The sequence below is a fragment of the Anabrus simplex genome, chromosome 2 (assembly GCF_040414725.1).
Source record: "Anabrus simplex isolate iqAnaSimp1 chromosome 2, ASM4041472v1, whole genome shotgun sequence".
In the NCBI taxonomy this organism is placed as follows: domain Eukaryota; kingdom Metazoa; phylum Arthropoda; class Insecta; order Orthoptera; family Tettigoniidae; genus Anabrus; species Anabrus simplex.
This window is the reverse complement of record NC_090266.1, coordinates 1045477213-1045503814: the sequence shown is the minus strand read 5'-3', so window position 1 is coordinate 1045503814 and position 26602 is coordinate 1045477213. Positions and strand designations below refer to the sequence as shown.

Here is a 26602-nt window from a genome sequence, read left to right as displayed (position 1 = left end):
AGACTGCTTAAAGTGACTTTCCCAATGTTTCTGTAATAGAATTGCACCATAATTTTCATTAATGCTAACAAAGGAACTTCAAAAATGTGGCTAAACGGAAATACGAATCTTCAGGTCCACTATGATCGTTTAATGCCCTACATTTAGCGACTTCCTTGTATTGACAACACTTATGCAGTTTTCACACGGTGTCACGTGATGCGGATCGGGAACAACAAGTCGATCGGACACCACGTGTGCCGCCGGCTTACTGCCCAACAGCATCGCGAAGTAGCGCACTCTGGAAGCCCTTTAAAACGGTCAGACTTTGCTGCTGCCGCAGTTGCTGTGCCCAAAATAGGCGCGATTCAACGTAAGGAAGGCGAAGGCTGAAGGCAACAGCTTTAGCCAGCTATTTCTGTCACCATCTGCTCGCCAGGCTGCCAAGCGCACACAACATGACCACGTGGTAGTAGCACTGTGTGTTTCTGCGATTGGAAGATTGATTCACGTAACTACGCCACACGCCGCAGGAGCCACCACCAGAAAGCCATACAGCACCATGAATTACGTCACAGGCTGAGGAACCTGCACAATTCAACTCGCTAGAGTGCATTTTACCCTTAATTCAACGTTAGTTAACATTATTCTAGGCGTGCCTGGTTCACCGGGGAGGACGTGGATTCGATCCTCCGCCAGGAAGTCGAGTAATTTTGTTGGGTTGTTTTTGTTGCTAGTTGCTTTACGTCGCACCGACACAGATACGTCTTATGGCGACGATGGAACAGGAAAGGGCTAGGAGTGGGAAGGAAGCGGCCGTGGCCTTAATTAAGGTACAGCGCCAGCGTTTGCCTGGTGTGAAAATGGGAAACCACGGAAAACCATTTTCAGGGCTGTCGACAGTGGGGTTTGAACCTACTATCTCCAGAATACTGGATACTGGCCGCACATAAGCAACTGCAGCTATCGAGCTCGGTCCGAGTAATTTAAAAGCGAGGCTTTCACTTCTAGGAGGCACATGGTCCTGGGGTTCAAGCAGCCAACAACAGAAATGAGGTAGCAGGTTAATTACTGGGACCGTGTTGAGTGGTTCAGACGGTTGAGGCGCTGGCCTTCTGACCCCAACTTTGCAGGTTCGATCCTGGCTAAGCCCGGTGGTATTTGAAGGTGCTTAAATACGGCAGCCTCGTGTCGGTAGATTTACTGGCAGGTAAAAGAATTCCTGCGGGACAAAAATCCGGCATCTCGACGTCTCCAAAAGCCGTAAAAGTAGTTAGTGGGACGTAAAATAAATAACATTATTATTTTACTGGGAGCAAATAGGTCGGTTTTGTCATTGACTGTCGGACTTTACCTTTCACTGCTTACCTGTTTGAAGATAGCTTTGAAAAAATGGTACAATATCCTATTCTCTACTGCCCTACTGCTCTGAGACACAGGTGGCGTGGCGAGCCGAGCCTGCACTGCTCACACACCTCTCTGTCGGGCTGAGTAGCTCAGACGGCAAAGCGCTCGTCTTCTGAGTTCAACTTGACGGGCTCAATCTCATTTCACTCCGATGGTGTTTGAAGGTGCTACCTCATCGAAATATTCTTCGATGACTCCGTACTTACGCGTTTTTAGACGCTGCGAATGACAGAGTTGTCAGACCGCTAGCGTGAAATTAGGACCAAGGTACCAAAACATATCGCTTTGAACTTGTGTGGATGTTTTCGGATCCTCGAACACTGTCCCTTTCAACGTCTATGAGCCAGAGACGTCAAGGATCGCGTGCTCTTAACGTCCCATTAACTGCTAATTATGTTCAGAGCCGCCGGTGTTTGGAAGTTTATCCCGATGGAGTTGTTTTGCTTTGATGGCTACTCCACTTGCAAGAGGTTACCACATTAAAATAGAGGTGGTAACATAGGGAGGATGGTACGAGTTGTAAATCCATCCTTCCAAGTTCACGGAAAAAATGGATGGATAGTAATTAACAAGTCTTTGTTGTGGTTGCTCAAAGTACTCACAGCCTGATTTCAATTTCCGATCCTGTCATGTTTGGTATGAGTGTTAGAACGGGGTACAGTCATGAAATAAATTGAGTCATTACAGCAATGCGTTGACTATTCATAAAGAAAACAGTAATCAAAGTAGTAGTTGTACATGAGCAAAATCACGGGGCCCCCAGTTTTACGTGGAATCCAAACCATATGGGCGTGACTTTTCGTTTCAAAAATCCCACGTACATTGGGTGGGATTCGAACCACGGCCGCCTTGGTGAGAGGCCAAGTTCAATGCCACTCTTCCTCTTTTCAACCCCAAGAAAATAATACCGATGGTCGAGTTGTTCCCAATCCTGGGCTCAGTTACCTAAGTCTATATGACTTTATAGTCACCATGGCCACACAGATTTTTGTCAAACTGCACACGTTAAGTACAATATTCCACGGATTTCACTGCCATGTATTTAAGCCTTCAGTCTGTAAACGTCTATAATCCTGTATTCAAAACTAGCACAACACTACTGACAGCTCCGGATGTTCTATTTGCAATAATCTCACTGTGCCGATACCTAGACTATTGCTCTGTCGGTCCGAGAGAAGGTAAGGAAGGTGGCTGATATGAAGTTTCTCCATGGATTAGTTGACATTTATAGTGCGGTTTAGAAGTAACCCATCTGAGATAGAGGTCGGAAGTGCAATGCCTAGTTAGGACCATTCCCAAATGTCAGTTCTAACAAAGATGAGAGCAAAATATTAGCTACTAAGACTCATCATATCCATAGGAGAACGACACGAAATTAATGTACGGGAGGTGTATACAGCAACCTTCTATGGAATGTATTTAGTACACCTTTAACTTGCACCATGAGATGTAAAAGAAAAATGACGCGCCTCAGTGATCTTAAAAGTTCGCTCCAGCAAGATCATAGGCGAACTCACTGGGAGTTTTTGAGCGCTCAGGACGATCAACAAGGTACATTATCCATTCTTGCAGAATACATAGATGGGAACTGATGGAAAGAGATTAATGGAGTCGAATGTTAATCAGTCTGTCATACAGTTTATCATGAAATTGGCTATCCTTTAAGGTATAGCTGTAGATTGTGCGAGAATATGTGTTGTAGGCACGAAAGAAACAGACATCCAGAAGCTGAATTTGCCGAGTGGTCCCAGGTGTCATGAATTTCAACGTCACACGCTTTCCAGGACTATTTTTTTAACGACATGATTTTTATAGACAGACCAGGAGTCGAACAACAGTAACGGTTCTCACCAGCACATTATACCAATATGATATCGTACGCATTCTGAAAGAGGGGATAGGTACCTACCTGATCATCGTGGTGCTTTATAACTCCCAAACATTTGATATTGGTGCGAACATTTGTGATCACTGTGGCACATCATTTTTCACTCGCTGCTCATGGTGCAAGTTACACGTTTGTTCTGAACATTTTGTGAACGTCTGTGATGTCCTCTTTTGTGAAGTGTACCCAATACATTCCATAGAAAGTTGCCACCAGCACATCCGTAGTTCTCCTATGCATATGGTGAGTTATTAACAGCTAATATTTTGTTCTCATCATTGTTAATACTGGCGCTTTTCGAATGGCGCTAACTGGACGTTGCACATCCGAACTTGCACTCAAGTAGGTTACTTGTAGGGGCGTAGCCAGGGGTGGGGGTGGGACTACTAGGGGTTAGAAACACCCCACCCCATGGAATTTTTACAGAAAGAAAATGAACAGAAACTGACGATAAATAAACTAAACAAAAATTCAGAGACATACTTGTAAAACAAACAGATCTGTAGAATCTATTTTCTAAGAAGCCAAGATAGTAAACTGAATGTAAGATGATGTAGTGTACTGCAATCTGAATATAAAATCATTCACTTGTATCAGTATCCTTATAATGACACCCATGCATGCGCACACCACACACGCACCTCCATGAGGTTCTATCTGCATTTTGTAACTATAACCACCACCATCGGCTGATCCTGGCAACGCTACTGGTTACTTGTTAGCTGAGCTGGGTAAGGTCGGTTCCATGATAGATCCAGTTGAGGGACTGGATCTTGGACCACGACATCTTTCAGTTACTAATCTACCAGGAATACCTTAGCATTCATTGTCAAATAAAGCTTACGATAGCATCCCAGCCCAGCCCAAGTAAATATACTACAGTTACATACTCTGTTATAAAATAATAACATACAGCAAACTCCCGATTATCCGAGTTCAGATTATCCAAATTGTGGGTTATCCGTGCACCTCCGAGGTTTATTGTATTATTATTTTTATTTTACTCCCTTTACTTTTTTTACGTGTCAACTGCGCGCTTGAAATTCGAGCGCACTCTCGATCGGAAGTGTCTTGGCGGCATGCTTTGTTCGAGAACTAAACACTCAACAATTTACTGTATATTATGGTGTTCTGTAATAGCAGTCATGGCTACGAAGCAAAAGAAAGTGCTTTTAACTTTAAAACCAACGTTCGAATTAATTGTTACGTTCAAGAAAGGAGAATCTGTAAAGAAATTAGCGAATAATTATGGGATTGTTGTTTGGACAGCTAGAGATATTATGTTAGAAATAATAAACAGAAGCCCTTATAATTCACTAGAAATTGCAGCAGTGTTGCAGGCCCCTGCCGGCCCCGTGGTGGAGGAGTAGCGTGCCTGCCTCTTACCCGGAAGCCCCGGGTTCGATTCCCGGCCAGGTCAAGGATTTTTACCTGGACCTGAGGGCTGGTTCGAGGTCTACTCAGCCTACGTGATTAGAATTGAGGAGCTATCTGACGGTGAGATAGCGTCCCCGGTCTATAAAGCCAAGAATAACGGCCGAGAGGATTCGTCGTGCTGACCACACGACACCTCGTACTCTGCAGGCCTGCGGGCTGAGCAGCGGTCGCTTGGTAGACCAAAGCCCTTCAAGGGCTGTAGTGCCATGGGGTTTGGTTTGGTTTTGGTTTCGGTTGCAGGCCCTTAAAACGAAAATGTCTGAGGATGTCGACTTACGATTACATGGATGCAGCACTGTTACAATAGTTTCGTCAGAAGAGATCGGAAGGGATACCAATTTCGGGTGCCTTGTGCGCTGAAAAAGCAACATTTTTTGATGGGGCCTCAGGCTAGGCAGGTTCGTTTTATGCATTGCCAGGTTTGTTCACCAGGTTTAAAGTGGGATATGGAATACGGGAAATTGCTGTACAAAGCGAGCGCCTACGTGCAGATGCAGCTGCAGCGGATACATTTAAACAACAATGCACAAAATCGTACTATCCGTGTTTCCAGTTATCCGTGCAGATTTGTCCGGTGATTAGCCCGGATAATCGAGAGTTAGCTGTAATACATTACCAAAAACATGGCTTTTGATTGAGATAACTAAATAAAATTCATATCATAAGGCAACGAACAACCGAACAAACAAATGAAGACGTCTGTTAAGTGAAATGAAACCGAGACAAGGTCGATAAATGCAGAACAAGGCTAGGCAGTATGTAGCAACATTTACGAATTTCTGTATCACCAGGCGAGCTGGCCGTGCGGTTAGGGGCGCGCAGCTGTGAGCTTGCATCCGGGACATAGTGGGTTTGAAGCCCACTGTCGGCAGCCATGAAGATGGTTTCCAAATTTCCACACCAGGCAAATGCTTGGGCTGCACCTTAATTAAGGCCACGGCCGCTTCCTTCGCACTTCCAGGCTTTCCTAATCCATCATCACCATAAGACCTACTGTGTCGGTGCGACGTAAAGCAAATTCTTTTAAAAAAATCTGTACCGCTGTTATATTTTGTTTACACATTATAATGCTTGAAGGAGTTCGTTAAAAACTATTGTTTCGATGTATTACCTATTGTAATAAATGAAAACCTACAACCTGTTTTCCAGTCAGTGACCGGGTCAGGGATGTGATGAATGAAGCATATATAGGCTATTAGTACGATGGGGTCGCCACTCCCAAAGTGATTTATTAATGACTGATGGATGCTATGAAAATTATAATGGAGAGTGTTGTTGGAATGAAAGGTGACAGGGCAAACCGGAGTATCCGGAGGAAAACCTGTCCCGCCTCCGCTGTGTCCAGCACAAATCTCACATGGAGTGACGGGGATTTGAACAACGGTATCCAGCGGTAAGAGGCCGACGCGCTGCCGTCTGAGCCACCGAGGCTACACATACTACACTGTGTAATTCATATACTGTATTACTACTAATTACTTTTAAAGGGAAGTCATCTCCGTAGCGGCCATGACAGTCTCAAGTGGATGGTAACAACTTCCCCTATTCGTAACTTCAGCACAAAAGTAGGATAGAGTGGCCATCTCTATGCCCAGCCATATTTGATCCTTAGTATAATATTAATCTCGTAGCTATCAGCTTGCATTCAGGAGACAGTGGGTTCAAAGCCCACTGTCGGCAACCCTGAAGACGGTTTTCCGTGGTTCCCATTTTCAAACCAGGCAAATGCTGAGGCTGTACCTTAATTAAGCCCATCCTTCCCATTCCTATAACATCGTCGTCATAAAACCTATCTGTGTCGGTGCGACGTAAAGAAACTCGTAGGCATAATAATAATAATAATAATAATAATAATAATAATAATAATAATAATAATAATCTCGTACTCATATCTGTTGAAGGCTGGCTGAACTTCCCCGAATGTTCATGTTTTCCGACTTCCTATCAGGGAATTTCTAACTATGTCCTTCGCGGTGAACCGTACACGACATTAAAGCCTCAGCAAATCCCTTCATTGACTGATTTATGGGACTGGCTGCAGGTTTCTGTTCTGCAAGAAGTTTGTATTTATAACGATACTTTTATGTAGGTTTCACTCATAACATGGAAATTAAATCCATTATTATTTTCATAACAGAATACAAATAACAATTTTATCTATTAACCGTCCGGCTCCATGGCTAAATGGTTAGCGTGCTGGCCTTTGGCCCACAGGGTCCCGGGTTCGATTCCCGGTCGGGTCTGAGATTTTAACCTTAAGTGGTTAATTCCCTTGGCTCGGGAGCTGGATATTTGTGCTGTCCCCAACATCCCTGCAACTCACACACCACACATAACACTATCCTCCACCACAATAACACGCATTTACCTACACATGGCAGATGCCGCCCACCCTCATCGGAGGGTCTCCCTTACAAGGGCTGCATCCGGCTAGATATAGCCACACGAAATTTCATCTATTAACCGTCTTTAAGACAAGACAAAATACCTAAAACTGTTCCAAAGAAAAATGTTAGGTGCTAGTAAATTTACAAACTGTTCATTGTTACATTTCTTGCTTTTGACATTATTATTATTATTATTATTATTATTATTATTATTATTATTATTATTATTATTATATTGGGAATGTTGTCAGCACAGTGACTGAGCTAGTGGCTTTCACTCTAACGATCAAGGTTCGAATCCCGCTCACTGAAAGGTAGAATTACTATCTAAACATTGCGAGGTATTAGAAGTGGAATCCCTTCTTAAATCGTCGGCCAAAATCCACAACGGAGGCTGAGTGATTTTCATCATGGTGACCCCAGATCGAAACCCAGCCAATGCAAGTGAAATTTCTTAAATGAAAAGTCACACCCCCCGTAGTACGGATTCCGCGAAAAACAGGAGGTCTCGTGACAATGATCATTGTTCACGATATCAAAATCACGAGGTTGCTTGCTATTGAAATTCAGAATGAGTCAGGATGTCTCCCGTGACCCCAGAAATAACCAGGATAAACTGAAGAGTACCTTTATTGTTCAATCAGTAGCCTGCGTACAGTAATTCACATTATAGAAAACTGTATCAACATTCCGGCAGAAAATACGGAGCCGCCCGGCTGAAAGTTTTTTTAAATACAATTTGTTTTGCGTCACACCGACACAGATAGGTCATATGGCAACGAAGGGATAGGAAAGGCCTAGGAGTGAGAAGGAAGAGGCCGTGGCCTTAATTAAGATACAGTCCCAGCATTTTCCCGGTGTGAAAATGGAAAATCACGGAAAACCATCTTCAGCGCTGCCGACAGTGGGGTTCGTACCCACTATCTCTCGGATGCAAGCTCACAGCTGCGCGCCCCTAACCGTACAGCCAACTCGCCCGGTGCTGAAAGGTTCAGGCGGTAATGTGTTGTCCTTCTGAGCCCATGTTGGCGGGTTCGATCCTGGCTCAGTCCGGTGGTATTTGAAGGTGCTTCAATACGGAAGTCTCGTGTTGATAGATTTACCGGCATGTAAAATAATTCCTGCAGAAAAGAAAAACCCGGCACCTCTGCGACTCGGAAAACCGCAATAGCAGCTATTGGGACATAAACCAATAATATTATTATTAAAATCAGGAGCCAACTCCTAATGTAATGCAAGGGTGAACCGTGTGCCCATTAGCCCCAAGCTCCCGCACGCCGAGCACGGCACACTATATGCACATCGATCACTGGTTTGTTTACACAGCTGAAGGTAAAGGGGTCACGCAGTAGATGTTTTGACTTACCCTGTTCGATGCAATTAAGAGATCGAAAGTAATACTAACAGTTTCTGTGCCAATTCTCGTGTCCTCATTTACGCAGCTGACTAGTACAAGTACATTTGGCTTGCACTAAAAGAAAAGACTTCATATGCGTGCAAGGATTGGAGAGGAGTACACTCAACATCGTGGGTTCGAATCCCACGTTCGGCTATGCTACACAATGATTTGCTCCTTTCAACTCCAGGCGTATGTCGAGATAGCCAAGAGTACAGCCATGAATGTCTCACACAACTGTGTCCCTAATTAATTATAAGTGCACGAGGATACAATCACTACAGTTACAGTTAATCGGACCAGACTTCACAAGCACTAGATACTTGGAGATGATGATGTAATAGTAGCAGTACATTCATATTTTATATAACAATTAACGATGCATCACTGTGTACGAATTATCGTGTTTCACTACAAATAACAATTAAAAGCAATGAGATTAAAGATTTTTTTTTCCGGACTTACAGGTCGTGGTGCCGGCCCCATGGTCTAAGGGTAGCCAATATGGGTCTTCTTAGCCGAAGGCCCAGGGTCCGATTTTCGGCCAGGTCAGGAATTTTTCCTGGATCTGAGGGCTGGTTCCAGGTCATCCTACATGAGAACAACCGGGCGAGTTGGCCGTGCGCGTAGAGGCGCGCGGCTGTGAGCTTGCATCCGGGAGATAGTAGGTTCGAATCCCACTATCGGCAGCCCTGAAGATGGTTTTCCGTGGTTTCCCATTTTCACACCAGGCAAATGCTGGGGCTGTACCTTAATTAAGGCCACGGCCGCTTCCTTCCACCTCCTAGGCCTTTCCTATCCCATCGTCGCCATAAGACCTATCTGTGTCGGTGCGACGTAAAGCCCCTAGCAAAAAAAAAATACACGAGAACAATTGAGCAGCCATCTGATGATGAGATAGCGGCTCCGGCCTAGGAAGCCGAGAATAACGTCCGAGAGGATTATTCGTCGCGCGTCAACTCGTAATCTTCAGGCCTTCAGGCGGAACAGCAGTCGCTTTTATGCAGCCCAACAGGGCTGTAGCGCCATGGGGTTTGGCCCTTCAGGGGGGGAGGGGCAATATGGGAGCTATAAACCCAACCGGACGCTAACAAGCATGGACAATGTCTTCTACTAGACTACACTGATAAGCCAATGAGTAAGATATAGCTGCGTTTTGGTGAAATGGCTCTGTGATAGACCAGATAAGTAAGGGGACTGTTCACGCGGGATAAAAAAAAATATACCCCTGGTACACTTGCCAACGTCCCTCATCGGCGAACGATACGAGAACCTGCTGTCGGAATATGTCCATCCATTTTGTTTACCCGCAGTACTCTGCAGGAGACCTGTGCCTTCAGCAAGACAATGCACCCACACATCGCTCCCGAACTGTGGCCGAATGGTTCGACGAATACTCTACGGACATAGGATACGTGCCTGGCCCTCGAGGTCGCCTAGCCTCAATCCTTTTAAGCACACTTAGGATGCTGTCTAGAGAAATGTACGTGCCCTGGGTTCTATTCCGACCAACCTCCATGCGCTATGGCTCCTTAAAGCTTCCGCCGCCATCAGAACGAAAAGATGCGCTACACGCTACGTTTTCCACTACAAATAACAATTAAAAGCAACGAAATTAGAAGATTTTTCCTGGCCTGTTGGTCGTGGTGCTGGCCCCGTGTTCTAGGGGTAGTCAGCCTGCTCTTCTTAACCGGAGGCCCAGGGTTCGATTTCCGGCCAGGTAAGAGATTCTTCCTGAACCTGAGGGTTAACTCCAGGTCATCCTAAGTGAGAACAATTGCTCATGAATGTTCCATTATCATGACGTCGACCGTAAAAGATTAAGCTGTTAAACAAGCTTGCAGTTTTACGAGAGTATTCATATCGTAAAAAGCAGGCCAGTAGTTTTACGTGAATGTTGATATGGTAAAAAGAAAACCTGTAGTTTTAGGTGAGTTTTAATATCGTGACCATAGTTACGGAACGTCCAATCTCACGTAGAATCCGAGCCACAGGAACGTGGGTTTTCATTTCGAAACTCCCATATGCATTGGCCGGAATTCGAACTGCGGCAGCATTAGTGAGAAGCCAGTGACTCTGTCACTCGGCTATCACGTACGTGCTTTACATTATTGCACACTAACTTAAGGAAATAATGTATTTTGCAAAAACAAAAGGTTACCCACGTAATTATTCATAAATATATGGAAACCGATTTGGTTATCTGAGACTACGCCACTGTTAAGAACAGGACCGCTACAAATAGGCCTAATATAGGAAAGTGAAACCATGAAATGCATGGACCAAACTGCGAATCGATACACATTTCTCTAACGGATAAATTACTGGTATAGAGATTATGAGAAACTGTGTACTGGATCAGAATTGGTGTTTCAAAAAACAGTTAATTCTAAGTATTCTACCTTGTTGAAAACTGCACGGCATGACGTTCATGCAGTTGGTTCTGACGCAGTCAACTAACGAAAATACGGAGGAAACTGCGGCAACACGCCAAAACAATCATCCAGCACTCGTGATCATATGAAGACATAAATATAAACAAGCCTTACGTACATCCCACTGGGAAGAAGTTGCCTTTGAACTAATGCCTTATTAACTTACATTATGTCCGACTCGTTGGCTGAATGGTCAGCGTACTGGCCTTCGGTTCATAGGGTCCCGGGTTCGATTCCCGGCCGGGTCGGGGACTTTAACAGTCATTGGTTAATTCCAATGGCCCGGGGGCTGGGTGTTTGTGCTGTCCCCAACTCACACACCACACATAACACTATCCTCCACCACAATAACACGCAGTTACCTACACATGGCAGATGCCGCCCACCCTCATCGGAGGGTCGGCCTACAAGGGCTGCACTCGGCTAGAAATAGCCATATGAAATTATTATACTTACAGTATTACTTACTAGCACCGTAAGAGGTGTCTACAGTTGAATTTGGATCATCCAAACTAATATTGCTAAGTGTCCCAGTCCGAACAACCGATCTCGTAAATTATTCACTATTTGAGTATAATCGTAAACAGTAAATCTATGCAAACTCCGTACGAGGTTAGAAAATATTATTAAACTATATTTAAACTTAAAATTTCGGTAAATACTTTAGAATTATATGAAAAAGAAATGAATGAATTATGAAGCGTAAAAGTGCCAAAATTTGTTTTAGTAGGCTAAGCGTTGTATTCAATTGAATTCGTATGCGATAAGTACGAAAGACTTTATTATTATTATTATTATTATTATTATTATTATTATTATTATTATTATTATTATTATTTGCGGCACCATGGCTAAATGGTTAGCATGCTGGCCTTTGGTCCAAGGGGTCCCGGGTTCGATTCCCGGTCGGTCGGGGATTTTAACTTTCATTAGTTAATTCCTTTAGCTCGGGGGATGGGTGTTTGTGACGTCTTCAGCATTAGATTTCATAACAGGTAGGGCCCCATACTCACCCATACGGCGTCAACTCTCTGGAGGCCACACGCCCTTATAATAATAATAATATTAATAATAATAATAATAATAATAATAATAATAATAATAATAATAATAATAATAATAATAATAATAATAAAGAAATGTGATCATACCCAACGAGTAAATAAACAAAATATGGGTTTATCGGCTTTTTTCCCAGTATTTAAATTTTTAGGAACTCGCTATTTATGGACTGGTTAGTCTCCTCGCCCCCATTAGGAAAATAATTCTAAATTTCCAATAACAAGATGATGGTAGGGTTGGTTACCTGCAGGGACTAGATAGCCATTTAATGTTTTTCAGCCCTGTTTATCTATTCAGTTATTACTTCTCTTCTTGTTGTTGATTCATTTTAGGAGCTTGGGACATGTTCAGTCATCAGTCACAGGTTGATTATAGTAAACAATAAGTTAAGGTTATAGGAATGAGCATAGTAAATCATAAGTAAAGTCTAGAGTTACGACCAGAGTGAACTACAAGTCAAGACTAGAGTTATAACCAGTGCAAGCCGTTAACTATACGCCAGCGTTGGGCGTAGTAAACAGCGAACTGTAAGTCACGACTAGAGTTATGGCCAGAGTAAACAGAAAACTATCAGGCACATTCAGTACTATGAGCATAATAAATAGTAAACTAGATGCCATGTTTGAGTAGTTTTAGTGTTAAGAGCGTAGAAAAGAATAAACTATAAGTCAGGACTATAGTTATGACCAGAGTAAAGAGAAAACTATTAGAAGTTTTAGCATGGTAAACTACATGACACGTTTAGCATCATGAGCATAGTAATCAGCAGTCACGAATTTTTTTGAATTAACAATAAACGCGACAAAAAATATTTTGAAGCGATTTTGAGATATCTTAAGGATTCATATGATTCTGGTTAAGAAAATAGTGATTTTGTTTTTGCGAATAACAGCGAATTAAAGCGATAAGTAGAGCGATATTTACTTATTTTGCGATAAACACGAAACTGCAACAACATTCATGGAAAATAACGAACTTGAAATTGCATTTCATTATTACGAGTGTGAAGGGAACAGAACAGAGGAAGGATTTCTCACTTCGACAGAAATGCCTGTTCATTTAAATATGCTAAGAAATCCCTCAACGGTATGGCCTTATAGGGTGAAAACCATGGCCGTGTAGGGTGCACGGTAATTTATTAAATAACCTTGATTAGGAATGTGTGATAGTTCTAAGAATGCATAAGGAATAATGAATGATTATTATCAATACTGTTTCTATTTATTTATCCATCTTTCACATAAATACTTCACAAATCCCACGAATTAAACTTTTTATGAATAATTTTAGGAAATTATTAAAGCGAAAAATTGTTCCATTTTCGCGAAATCATACATAAATTAATGCGAAAAACTCATGCCTCTAGTAATCAGTAAACCAGAACAATGAACTGCGACAGGAATTGGCAATGTGGTAAATTAATGAGCTGTATCATTCGGAGAAATGAGCTTCGAATCCTGGCAATGTCAGCAACCACGCTCAATGTATGTTCTATTATTATTATTATTATTATTATTATTATTATTATTATTATATGGGAATGTTCGTTATCTAGGTCTCCTGGAGGTTAGAAATCTGTTTTCTGTGACAGAGTTCTTGATCACTGGGAACAAATTCCCTCACACACTCCAAAGGCACGAGTTAAACGTCGACTGATCTTACGGAAATACCCATCAGAGGAGGCCAGAAGCCAATACCATGCGTCACCTGCCGCCACTAACAGATGCGATCTCTGTAAGGGAAGAATACCATTCCTCACCCACGTACGCATGCATACACAATCACACACAATAGCTATTTTAAAAACAAATTAAGTTATTAGCTCAGTGTGATTCATCTTAGGGTGGCTAAAGTCACGATTTTGGCGGGAGAGTCCCAGCTTTAGGCCACATGCCCCAGCGTTATTAAATGTCCCAGTTTTCAACCTGGAAGTGTACAGACACGGTAAATGAATTTTAAAAATAAATACAGTATCGTTTAATGAGCTATAATGCATACATGAATTTGCATTATAATGACTATCAGGTTGTTAATTCTTCACCGAACAAGTGCCCATGCGGTTAGGGTCACGCAGCTGTGAGCTTGCATTCGGGAGATAGTGGGATCGAACACCACTATCGGAAGCCCTGAAGATAGTTTTCCGTGGTCCCATTTTCACACCAGACAAATGCCTGAGGGACATGCTGAGAGAATCTGTTTTCCGATCAGATGACACCACTAAGAATGCTCCCGAACTCTGAAACGAAAGTTAGAACATTTTGAAACATCCTAATAATTATTAGAATACTTAATTAAACGGCCGTTTCCTTCCCACTCCTAGCCCTGTCCTATCCCATAGTCGCCATAAGACCTATCGGTGTCGGTGCGACGTAATGCAAATAGCAAAAAAAAAAAAAAAAAAAATCATTTAGAAGTAAAGAAAGCAAACTTGTTGGCGGTTTTGCATGACTGTTGATATTTTAGTCATACCCACAGGACCTCCGGTTTTACATGGAATCTGAAAGTAAAAGGATGTGAGTATTTATTTCCAAAATGCCACACGCATTGGCCGGGATTCGAACTTCGACCACCTAGGTGAAAAGCCAATGACTGCGTCATTTGGTTACCACGCCCGCTACTTAAAATTACTGTAGCAGCTAATAATGGATAATATGACACTGTTATAAATAAATAAATAAATAAATAAATAAAGTTTCACGAAGGTGCTGCTTACATGATCCTAAACAAGAATCCGCACGTTCGAACTTTTACAATGAGAGATAATTCCACCTTCTGCGAACAATTGCACTACAAAATGTGCCGGTAACTCTTAGCTGGGCTTTGTCTCAGCTTGAAGAACAAATCAGTTGATAATGCAGCCCTTTCTCACTTGCTCCTACAGCAATATTAAGACAACTGATTGGAAAAATTATTAAATTGGCCATATGAAAATAATTATTAGAATATTTCAAAATGTTCTAACTTTCATTTCACAGTTCGGGAGCATTCTTAGCGGTGTCATCTGATCGGAAAACATATTCGATCAGCATGCCCCGAAATACGAGAGAAGACACAGTTACTTTTTGTGCCCTTGCAGCAACCAGTGTTTATGAACACATTCTACAACCTACAGGACCGATATGAACAACGCGTAAGACGTGGGGCACATTTTAAACATACGCTGTACCGATACGGGGAAAGGTCAACTTCATAAAATAGAGGTACGTCTGAATCCAATTTTTTACGCAAAATAGCATGTAGCGTCATTGTACTGTACTTTAGGACAACTAACATAAAATGAGACTGAACCGCAAGATTCGCTAAATAATTGTTTAGAAAATATTATAGCAAAATCTATCGGGTTTATTTATTATGTGTTTATTTACTTATTCATGAACTACATTTTATTTATGGTGTATTTATTTACTTATTTTATTTATATGTGTATTTATTTAAAAAGGACAGGAATCATAAATTAACCAAGCTTGTAGTTCTACATGAAGTTAAAAATGAGATCATAGCCACGGAACCTCAGTTTAACGTGGAATTCGAACCACAGGGGCATGATTTTTCTTTTCAAAAATCCCTCGTGCACTGGCTGGAACGATGTCACTTGCCTATCACGCCGCAACGGAGATCAGAAGAGCGTATTTCTAGACAATATAACAACAACAACTTGTTCCACTGAAAATATGGAAGGAAATAATAAAATATACCGGTAGATATAGTATTTAGGCTTCCGTACCCGGAAGTTACCTAAATTACGAAGAGTCCACTGTAAGGGCTAACATCCTCACTGTACAGTAGGCTGTACTATTTTCAGCTGTGCACCTCCGGAGGTATGCTACACTGCAATGCTCAAGATATTTCCGGCTAATGGATTCGCCGAACACCTGTCGGAATTACATGCTGTTCTCTTCTCTCAATTTCGCTCACTCCATTCTATAATTCTGAGCTCTGATGACGTCTTTCTTGACGTTCGAAGGCATAGTTGGACAAGGATTAGAATGCACGACATAGATACGTTTCATGGTACACAGTACTTTCTTATAGTGTATTGGCGTAAGCAGACTCTATGAATCACGGAACTTTCAGTAAGTTTTGATAGAGTTTTTAGCTCCTTTAAATATATAATTTTCACGAAATGCATGAAGAAAACGTTATACTGAAGTAACTGTTAGTACATTTTGAAGCTAACCACTGCTTCAACAACGCTTGAGAATGTCATTTTAACTTCCATTCATCTTGCACGGCCTGTTTGGAAGATATCGGTCTAGATCGCATAAAAACAAATATCCACATGAAGTTCGTGGTTCGTATCCCGATCATAGGACTAAAAATCAACCACTGTGAATGAGATCGTTTCCCCAATTTTCCGCATAAGATCCCTATGTATGGCGGAAAAAGTATCTTCTAAGTAAAAATTTCCTGTAATTCGATTCGAACCCTGTAAACGGCTTTATCACGCAAGAAAAGTGTGTCTTGTGTCATTCGGGGCTCTATATGCAATGAGAGCTTCAATCGCGCGTCATGTACCCATGAATCCAATAACAATATTAAATATAAAAACAAACGAGAGCAAATTTTGTAACAACGGACAATACTAATATCTCTCACATTCTGGCGATTAGTTTAATGCAATTAAGTCTACCAGTGTACTTTCGGTTGCCACAGGATTGTAGCCTAATTCCAATCAAAACAAAAGGCTTGCATTTTTATTTATTTTTCAGAATTAGCGGTCAAATATATTTTTACTGGAATGGAACAGCATCGCATTGTTGTTGTTCGGGTTATCAGCCCATAAACTGGTTTGGTGCAGTGCTAGATGTCATCCTATCCTGTGCTAGCACGTTCATTTCTACGTAACTACTACACCGTAAATGGAGAAGCGGAAAGGAACTGGCCACCCTACCGCACGTAAACTCCAGCTCAGGAACACCTCTGCGGAGGTTCGGACCTGCCTTCGGGCAGAATAACCCTTACCTACTACACCCTACATCTAATCGAATCTGTTTGTCATATTTATGCCTTGACCTACCCCTAATGTTCCTACCACCTACACTTCCCTCAAGAACTAAACAACTCGATTCAGTATCTTTTCATTCGTGATCCGATCGGCCCATTTCACGTTCCTCATGCTATTGTAACACCACATTTCAAAAGCTTCTGTTCTCTTTCTTTCCGAGCTAGTTATTTCCATGTTCCAATTCCATACAATGCAACACTCCAGATGAAAGTCTTCAAAAACATCTTTCTAATTATTTGTACCTCGATGTTTCTTCTAATTATTATTATTATTATTATTATTATTATTATTATTATTATTATTATTATTATTATTATTATTCCGCTTTTCCCACATCTGTGGGGTCGCGGGTGCGAACTGTGTCCCACATGTGGATTTGGCCCTGGTTTACGGCCGGATGACATTCCCGATGCCAACCCTATATGGAGGGATGTAATCACTGTTGCGTGTTTCTGTAGTGGTCGGTAGTGTAGTGTGTTGTCTGAATATGAAGAGAAAGGTGTTGGGACAATTACAAACACTCAGTCCCCGAGCCAAAAGAATTAATCAGAGACGATTAAATTCGAACCCGGGACCCTCTGAATCGAAGGCCTCAACGCTCACCATTCAGCCAAAGATTCGGACATGTATCTCAGTGTTTGAAGTGAGCAAATTTAATTTCTTAATAAAGGCCTTCCTTGCCTGTGCTAGTGTGTATTTTATGTCCTCCTTACTTTTGCCATCATAACTGTTATTTTATGACCCAAGCAACAATATTCACCTACTTCCTTTTAAGACTTCATTTCCTAATTACATTACATTGAACCAAATCACAAAATATGACCAATCGAGTCTTCGCCGTACTACAACTAACGTTCTCTCATAACAACAGTCCGATAGAGAGAATAAACGTATCACAAAAGTTAAGAAAATTGAATTACAAACGATATTCCGGGTAATTGGAAATAAATATCGTAGACCAGACGAAATATCTCACTCCATATAACGCCTCTCATTTGTTCCTTTCTCCTCACAGTTTAATGGTCACTATCCATCTCGGAAAATTAAATACTATTGTCATTGCATATCAAGGCGAAATTAGTTTCACCTGCCATCCTTGAAAAAGTGCTTTTTGTTACTTATCATATCATTTAAAGAAAATTCGGAGACGGTGTCTCTCTCTCTTTAGTTATCACTGTTTATTTTATATTTAACCTTCAATTAATTGCAAATACACACGCCACAATAAAACGATTAATCTGGTAGTTGGTGACACGAGCTGATGATCACCACGACCCTAGTCCTTAAAGTGAAACACAAAACAACAACACCGGGCGAGTTAGCCGTGTGGGTTCGAACCCCACTGTCGGCAGCCCTGAAGATGGTTTTCTGTGGTTTCCCATTTTCTGACCAGGCAAATACCTTAAGTAAGACCACTGCCACTTCCTTCCCACTCGTAGGCCTTTCCTATCCCATTCGTCGCCATAAGACCTATCTGTGTCGGTGCGACGTAAAGCAAATTGTAAAAAAAAAAAAAAAAAAAAAAAAAAAAAAAAAAAAACTTAATAATTCTGAATGGTGAATCAATCAAGACAAATCATGTGTAAATAACAACAAAGATATCAGCAAATACTTCCTAGTTTATACAATATCGCCATATAATTGGAGCCGGTAGAAACTATTGTTGTCTGTGTATTATTATTATTATTATTATTATTATTATTAGTATTATTATTATTATACTGTAGTGTGCTACTGCAATATCCCTGGCAAATCGTCAAGAGTACCACATTCAGTCATATCACAAAGGGTTGAAACTAAATAGAACTTGGTGCAGAAGGGATAACTTGCAGCGCGATGCACATTCTGAGCCGCTCACCTGTTGAGAACACGGGCGTTGCGATGGGTGACTTGTGCACAGATCCAAGCGGCGGGACTCTACGAACAACACTGGCCGGCCTGTCGAGCTAGCTATAGCTCTAGGATGTTGGGTGGGACACGACCCCGGCCAAAATTAGCACCCGTCTCTAAACGCAGATGAGGAGAAGCAAGAGATGAGCTTCTCATACCAACGCCTCTCTTTTGTTCCTTTCTCCTCACATAACTTAATTTTCGTTGCATATCAAGGCGAAATGAGCTCATCTGTCAGCTTTAAGATATCAATGTTGAAATAATATGCGTGAAGAAATAATACACAGTAGTGTACGTTTCTCCTTAGACAGCTATATGTCGCCCCTGCTGAGAGCGCTAAAGCACGTTTCGTTGTAGGATTGGGAAGCTTAAGGTGAACAGTTCGATCCTGGGATTCAGAAAGTTTCGGCGACTATCCAGAGTGGCAAAGTTTTCCCCATGTACTTCCACATTCACTTCAGAGAAAGCAGAGATAGTACAGAGTTCGTATACCCCTACTCATTATTTAATTCTATTGTCAGATACCCATTGTTATCGACTTCGATTGTTGACAGCAGTTGGTGCTAAGATATTGAAAGTGGCTGATACAAGTAGTGATTATACGTTTGCTGGCCGCCGTGTGGATTCATGAGCATAAAATTAGTGGCAAATCAATTAAAAATGTGAGGGACGATTTCGTTGCGCGCTTTGTGAAAGCAGCACCTACAAAGATGACGTTGTTAGCACTCTGGGGTTATATCAAAAGAACAGGTGAGGAAGCATCGGTATGTTGGAACTGATGATCTGAAAAACGCGGTACGCGAAGCTTTCCAGACAGTGGCCACAAGGATGTTGCTTAATACGAGAATCAGAACATGGCGGCGTAATCAGCTGTGCACAGACCATGGAGGGACACATACGGATGTTTTTATATTCCTAAGATGTAAGTAGAAATAAATAAATAATGAGTATAAGAACTTTTATATCATGTCAGTTTGAGTTTAATTTTATTTAATTTAATATAGTATAGGGGCATACGGACTTTGTACGCACTCTAGACCAGTTCAAGTTTCGACACATCTAGTCTAACCCAGATCAAAACATTAACATTTTGCACTTGTTAGTGTATATATTACAATAATAATGTTGTTGGTTTTACGCCCTGGCACTAACTACATGTATGGTCTTCGGAGACGCAAATGTAGCGGAATTTTATTCCGCAGAAGTTGTGTTGTGCCAGTAAATCTACCGGCATGAGGTCGGCCTATTTGAACCCCTTCAAATACCACCGGACTGACCCAGGATCGAACCCGCCAACTTGAGCTCAGAAGGCCAGCGTCTACCGTCTGAGCTACTCAGCCTGGCTTATTAGCAGACAGTACTATGACACACATACAGAGGTTCCACGTACAAGTAAAATGAGTTGATGATCAGAGATGAACTGAGCTTCAGAAATTAACAACAAAAATAACACTGCGATAATAGGGCACGAAGTAGGAAAGGAGAGTTTACAAATACGTTGGGATGAAACACAAATAAACCTATTACATAAAACGAATCCATCTGACTACTGACCAAGTTAATAAATGTAACGTATTTCCTTTGATGAGAAATGGCTTATAAAGCAATGTCCGCACACTCTGTGAAAAATATTTAGCACAATATTTGAATTACGTAAGTTTGTGTGAGCCACGAGAACGGTCAGTGCTATGTAATTAGTCACTCACACAGAGAAGTTACTCAGCGAGTGATTTAGAACTCTCATTAGACTTCTAAACAACCCCTGCAATATTATATTTCATATAAACTTATTTCTAATTGGCGTATTCTTGCGTTATCTTAGAGTAAGCTTTTAATATTATTTCTCGGGAAGCAGGAAAAACCTTATGCAAATATAAATATTCTTGTTTCTGCTCGATGGAGAACAGATTAAGAGATAACGATGTGCACAATGAGGATAGGCCAGCAACTACCTAGACATATATAGGACTAACGTATGGTTTACCAACCATTTTTTTGTGATCAACGTATGCTTATAACGGAACGTAGAGGAACTTCTAAAAACTGTAATATAAACAATACTATGCGTTTGAGGTACATTTAGTTATGATTGGTCTGAAAGAGACGCCGGTGTGCCGGAATTGCTTCCTGAAACGGGGTTCTTGCCAGCAAATCGCCTGAAACAGGTCTGTCACATTTATGCACTCGTAAATACGTCCGAATTCAATGAGTAAAGGAAACGAACGCCTAACTCAGTGTGCAACTCAGTCAGTCACAGAACTTATATCTGTCTGATCGAAGTTTAAAGTGGCCTCCCTAATGCAGTGGATTATTAAGGAATATATTTTTGCTTTATTTACGTAGGGTGGGATCTTTTCCTCCAAGTTTTGCCCTTCCTTACGAAGTCATCTCTGTACAGGCCATAAAGGGCCTCCCAGGAGTGGAATTTTTTTTTTTCTTTTTTTTTTTGCTAGGGGCTTTACGTCGCACCGACACAGATAGGTCGTATGGCGACGATGGGACAGGAAAGGCCTAGGAATGGGAAAGAAGCAGCCGTGGCCTTAATTAAGGTACAGCCCCAGCATTTACCTGGTGTGAAAATGGGAAACCACGGAAAGGAAAATAAAAGCTTCCATTATTCGTAACTAGCACTAAGTAGGATAGAGTACTATGTTCAGCTGCCTTTGTCTCAGGAATTAACCTATATTCATTCCTGGTGTAAGGGCGTGTAAACCGAGAGGCAGTATGATTGGTTTCTCATCAAGGCGGCCGTGTTTCGAATCCCGGCCATTGCACATCATTTTTTTTAAGTCACGTCGCTGTGGACTGAATTCTACGTAAAATTGGAGGTCCTGTGGTTATATTATGATGTCAACAGTCAAGTAAGACTACAAGCTTGCTTACTTGGATATCTGGTGCAAGTTTGAGTAAACCTCAGGGCCATGTACCTCTCAAGAAATGGAAGTCTTTTAAACATAAATTTCACAACTTTCTGACAGGGAATATAATCCACGCCTTTATTGTCTGGGTTAGACATCGTTCTTACCTGGTTCGAGTCCCGTTCGTGGAAAAAATCACCAACAGAACGGTGGTTGTATACAACTTCTAATCACTACACTGCGTGCCATAAGCCTGGATTCAGTTCTAAACCTCTCTGCAGTATTCATATGGAGTGAGAAAATATGGCACTGTTGATGGTGATTCGACCATCGGAATGAAACGTTAAGGACTGAGCAGACCCCTTAGTATTATTCTACAGAAGTAGGCTATGTGCCGCAACCGGGTTTTGCCCTCTTCCGAGATCACAATCAGCAACATCATCATAATATATCCACACGCGTAGGTCACCCGTGGACGTCAAATAAAACGACCTGCACCAGGTCTATTTTTTGTTTATTGGCTTGTTTTGTTTTACAATTTGTTTTGCGTCTCACCGACGCAGATAGGTCTTATTGCGACGATGGGATAGGAAAGGGATGAGTGGGAAGGAGGCGCCGTGGTCTTAATTAAATTACAGTCCAAGCATTTGCCTCGCGTGAAAATGGGGAAATTATTTATTATTATTATTATTATTATTATTATTATTATTATTATTATTATTATTATTATTATTATTATTATTATTATTATTATTATTATTATTATTATTTATGTCTCTAAGGTAGAAATATGGAAAAAGGTTCGCTGCTTTATGAAATGGGGACCTTTATTCATAATAAGCAAAAAATCATTGCCTTGTGCCTGGCATACAGTATTTGCTAATGTCAGACGTACTAATACCCTGATTACATCATAACTATATGAGAAGTAAAGGACTTAAAAGCCATTTGTAACGTTTTGTATTAACGTAACATCACTCACCTCGGTTTTTAATCCTGAAGATGATTTTGAGAACGAAAAAATAACTTCATAAATCAATTTGGTGAATATAGTTTAAATTTCGTGGCAGACTGCCACTTGGCAGGGTATTCAGTGAACTGAATGTCAGGTCAAATCCTTTGGGTTCGGCTTTCTTTTATCCAGCCCACAATGAGGAGCCTCCGTAAGTGGGGAAGTAGTTCCAAAGTAATGCCAGTTTCCCCAACTGACAATGTCCGTTAATAATTTAAGAGCCATCTAGGTCAGAAGACAAGACATTGCGGGAGAACAGTACCAAAACAAAATGGCATACGCGTATGTTTTGTTATTAACTTCAAGTACATATTTCTTCATAGGCCAAGCGCTCAAAATCGGAAGGGAAAAAATATAATTTGTCCAGGTACCTTAACAAGGGAAAGGTAGCAAAATAGTTACCGTTATGGAAAGTAAATTAAAACTATACAATACATACAAAACTTCGTGTGAAAAACGCTAGAATTTTGCAGTTAACGCAAACCAAGCCAGTCACACTTCAGGACGGTCATTTCGCATACGACAGCTGAAAAATAACTGAATATATTTCAGTAAACTTTTTTTTTTTTTTTTTTTGCTATTGGCTTTACGTCGCACCGACACAGATAGGTCTTATGGCGACGATGGGGCAGGAAAGGGCTAGGACTTGGAAGGAAGCGGCCGTGGCCTTAATTAAGGTACAGCCCCAGCATTTATCTGGTGTGAAAATGGGAAACCACGGAAAACCATCTTCAGGGCTGCCGACAGTAGGGTTCGAACCTACTATCTCCCGAATACTGGATACTTGCCGCATTTAAGCGACTGCAAATAATATTATTAGGTTTACGTCCTAGCGACTACTTCTGTGGTGTTTCGGAGACTTCAAGGTGCCGGAATTTTGTCCTGCAGGAGTTCTTTTACGTGCCTGTAAATCGATTCGAAGCTGATGTTTTGAGCACTTCCAAATACCCTCGGACTGGTCCTGAACCGAACCCGCCTACTTGGGCGTCTGAGCCACTCGGCCTGGTAGCTTGGAGTGATTGGTAGAAAAAATGAAAATCCACAGCCTGTTTCCGGTCATTCGACCGGCCCATCTAGCGGCCAGGATATGAATTGTCCCGGCTGCCGAAGCCTGTCGCACTCATCTGGGGGAATGATTAATGAATGATATTGGAGAGTGTTGCTGGAATGAAAAATATGACAGGGAAAACCGGAGTACCCAGAGAAAAACCTGTTCCTCCTCCGCTTTGTCCAGCACAAATCTCACATGGAGTGACCGGGATTTAAACCACGGAACCCAGCGGTGAGAGGTCGACGCACTGACGCCTGAGCCACGGAGGCAGAGATGCGCAGACAGTAATTAAATTTTAACTAACTTCACTACGTGGATAGCTGTGTCCTTAGCATTAACTGTGGAGGATGAGGAGGATGGTCAAAGTTAGAAAATGTTGGCAGTACCGTCGTAGGGAGAAGGTGAAGGAACACTTAGCACTTTGCAGCTCACAGGACCGAGCTCGATAGCTGCAGTCGCTGAAGTGCGGCCGGTATCCAGTATTCGGGAGATAGTAGGTTCGAACCCCACTGTCGGCAGTCCTGAAAATGGTTTTCCGTGGTTTCACATTTTCACACCAGGCAAATGCTGGGGCTGTACCTTAATTAAGGCCACGGCAGCTTCCCTCCCACACCTAGCCCTTCCCTGTCCCATCGTCGCCATAAGACCTATCTGTGTCGGTGCGACGTAAAGCAAGTAGCACCTCACAGGAAGGCTGAATGAAGCCAGTCTATGAGTTAGTAACTTTTGGGCCATATCCCAGGTCGCATTCTAAAATTAATACGTTAATTTTCTTCTCCAAGAAAGGAATTTCTATTGATCAAGCAATCGATCAATCGATTAAATTGAACCTCTATTCCTCCTTGGGCGTGGTATTTACTGGCAACATTACAAAGCAAGAGTTGAATCTAATTGCGCCAAACAAACAAAGATGATAACGACTTCACGTCCTGCATCGTTATACACATCAACGGACTGCGTAAAACGAATCCAGCCTTGAAATTATCTTAAAATATTCCCGTGCCAAATGCAATCTTTTAAAAGTTGGACTCATCGCTCGGAAGTCGATTGGACGTTTATTGCGGCCAGCTTGCGCGTAAATCTGTCTATCACAAAGACTGGCCGACGTATAAACTACGATCTAATAAACTCTCTAGTATAGCTGCATATGGCATCGATCATCCGGTACAGAACATATGGCAGTACAACACTGAAACGCTCGGTTTCTTAATAAAGCAGCTACTATTTGAAGGAACAGAGGAAGTAAATTGGCATTTGCCTCGTTTAAAGCTACACTTTCGAAGTTTAGTAATAAACACGTGATCGCCAAATTACGCGCTATTATAGAATGTAACATCTATGAGTCCAGCTCCTAGGCTGAATGGTCAGCACAATGCTCTTTAGTTCAGGGATCCCCGGGTTCGATTCGCGGCGGGTCTGAGATCTTAACATTATATGGTTAATTCCCTTGGCTCGGGGACTGGGATTTCGTACAGTCCCGAACATTCCTGCAACTCACACACCACACACAATACTATACTCCACTACAGTAACACGCAGTTTCCTATACACGGCAGATGCCGCCCACTCTTGTCGGAGGGTCTGCCTTACAAGGGCTGCACCAGGCTAGTAATAACCACAGGAAATTATTATAAATCTATGAAGCGTACCACAAATAAACTAAGTCTTAAGGGGAGTCGTAAAGCCCTATGTTAAATTGGCGATATAAATGCCCAGTTTTCTCAGGATCTGTTGGTTACTGAGATCTGCTTTTTTACAAGATGTTTGTTAATTTATCGTCCGTACACTGGTCCTCATTCAATTAAAAATATGTATTAGGGAAAAAGCTGTGATTTTTTTTATGGGAGCTCCAATTTAGTTTAAAATGGCGGACATATTAATTTTTAAAAATTATCTACTCAAAGAAATTTGCTTGTAGATGATCCACAGCATTAGAGTGCTGTTCTGTACATGTGGTAGAAATTTATTGGAAATATAACCAGCGGTTTCTAAGATAATGGGGTATTTATGCACAAAAATGTGTTTTCAAGTAAACTGAATTTAAAGTAAAAAAATTGTCATGTAACCTCACTTTATTCAGAATTAATAGCAAAAAAGCAATAATAGCAATAATAAATAAATAGCAAATTAAGCTGAATAATCCGTATATACATGCAATGTGAAAAGGTGAAAATGTCCAAATTTATCAGTTGGAACTTTATGACTCCCCTTAAATGAAGCTATAACAACTAATTTAAGATTACAAATTAGGCTTGCTTGTTGTTTAAATGGGCCTAACATCTAGGTCATCGGCCCTTACAAATTAGGCTTTCAGCTGTTAGATCGAGTAGTGTATGGCTCACGCTTTAATATTATATGTTGCCATTAAACTGCGAGTGTAAGGGGCAATAGATTTCTAACTATAGACAGGAAAGTGACCCACTATATATAGGCCTCCTGCTATTTATCATAGTTAATAATAATAATAATAATAATAATAATAATAATAATATTAGTTTTACGTCCCAATAACTACATTTATGGTTTTCGGAGTCGCCGAGGTGCCACTCAGCGCGGCTTCATCTTAGTTAAAGGACCCTCAAAGGAAATATTAACTGATAAAAAAATGGGCACTGCCGAAAAAGTAAATGAAAAAATATTGTGTAGAATATATTGAACAGACAGTAAAAAATATTTTAAGCAAGCGGGGCGTGATAACAGAGTGGCAGTGTCACTGAGTTCTCGCCTGTGGTTCGGATTCCACGTAAAACTGGAGGTCACGTGGTTTATGATCATAATATCAATAGTCAGGTAAAATC

General features: G+C 41.4%; 1 protein-coding gene across 1 annotated transcript in view; it reads right to left on the bottom strand.

Moving 5' to 3' along the window:
* LOC136863769 (microtubule-associated protein futsch) overlaps window positions 1-26602 on the bottom strand; it is a 395621-nt gene that overhangs the window by 69783 nt on the left and 299236 nt on the right. The window lies entirely within an intron of this gene.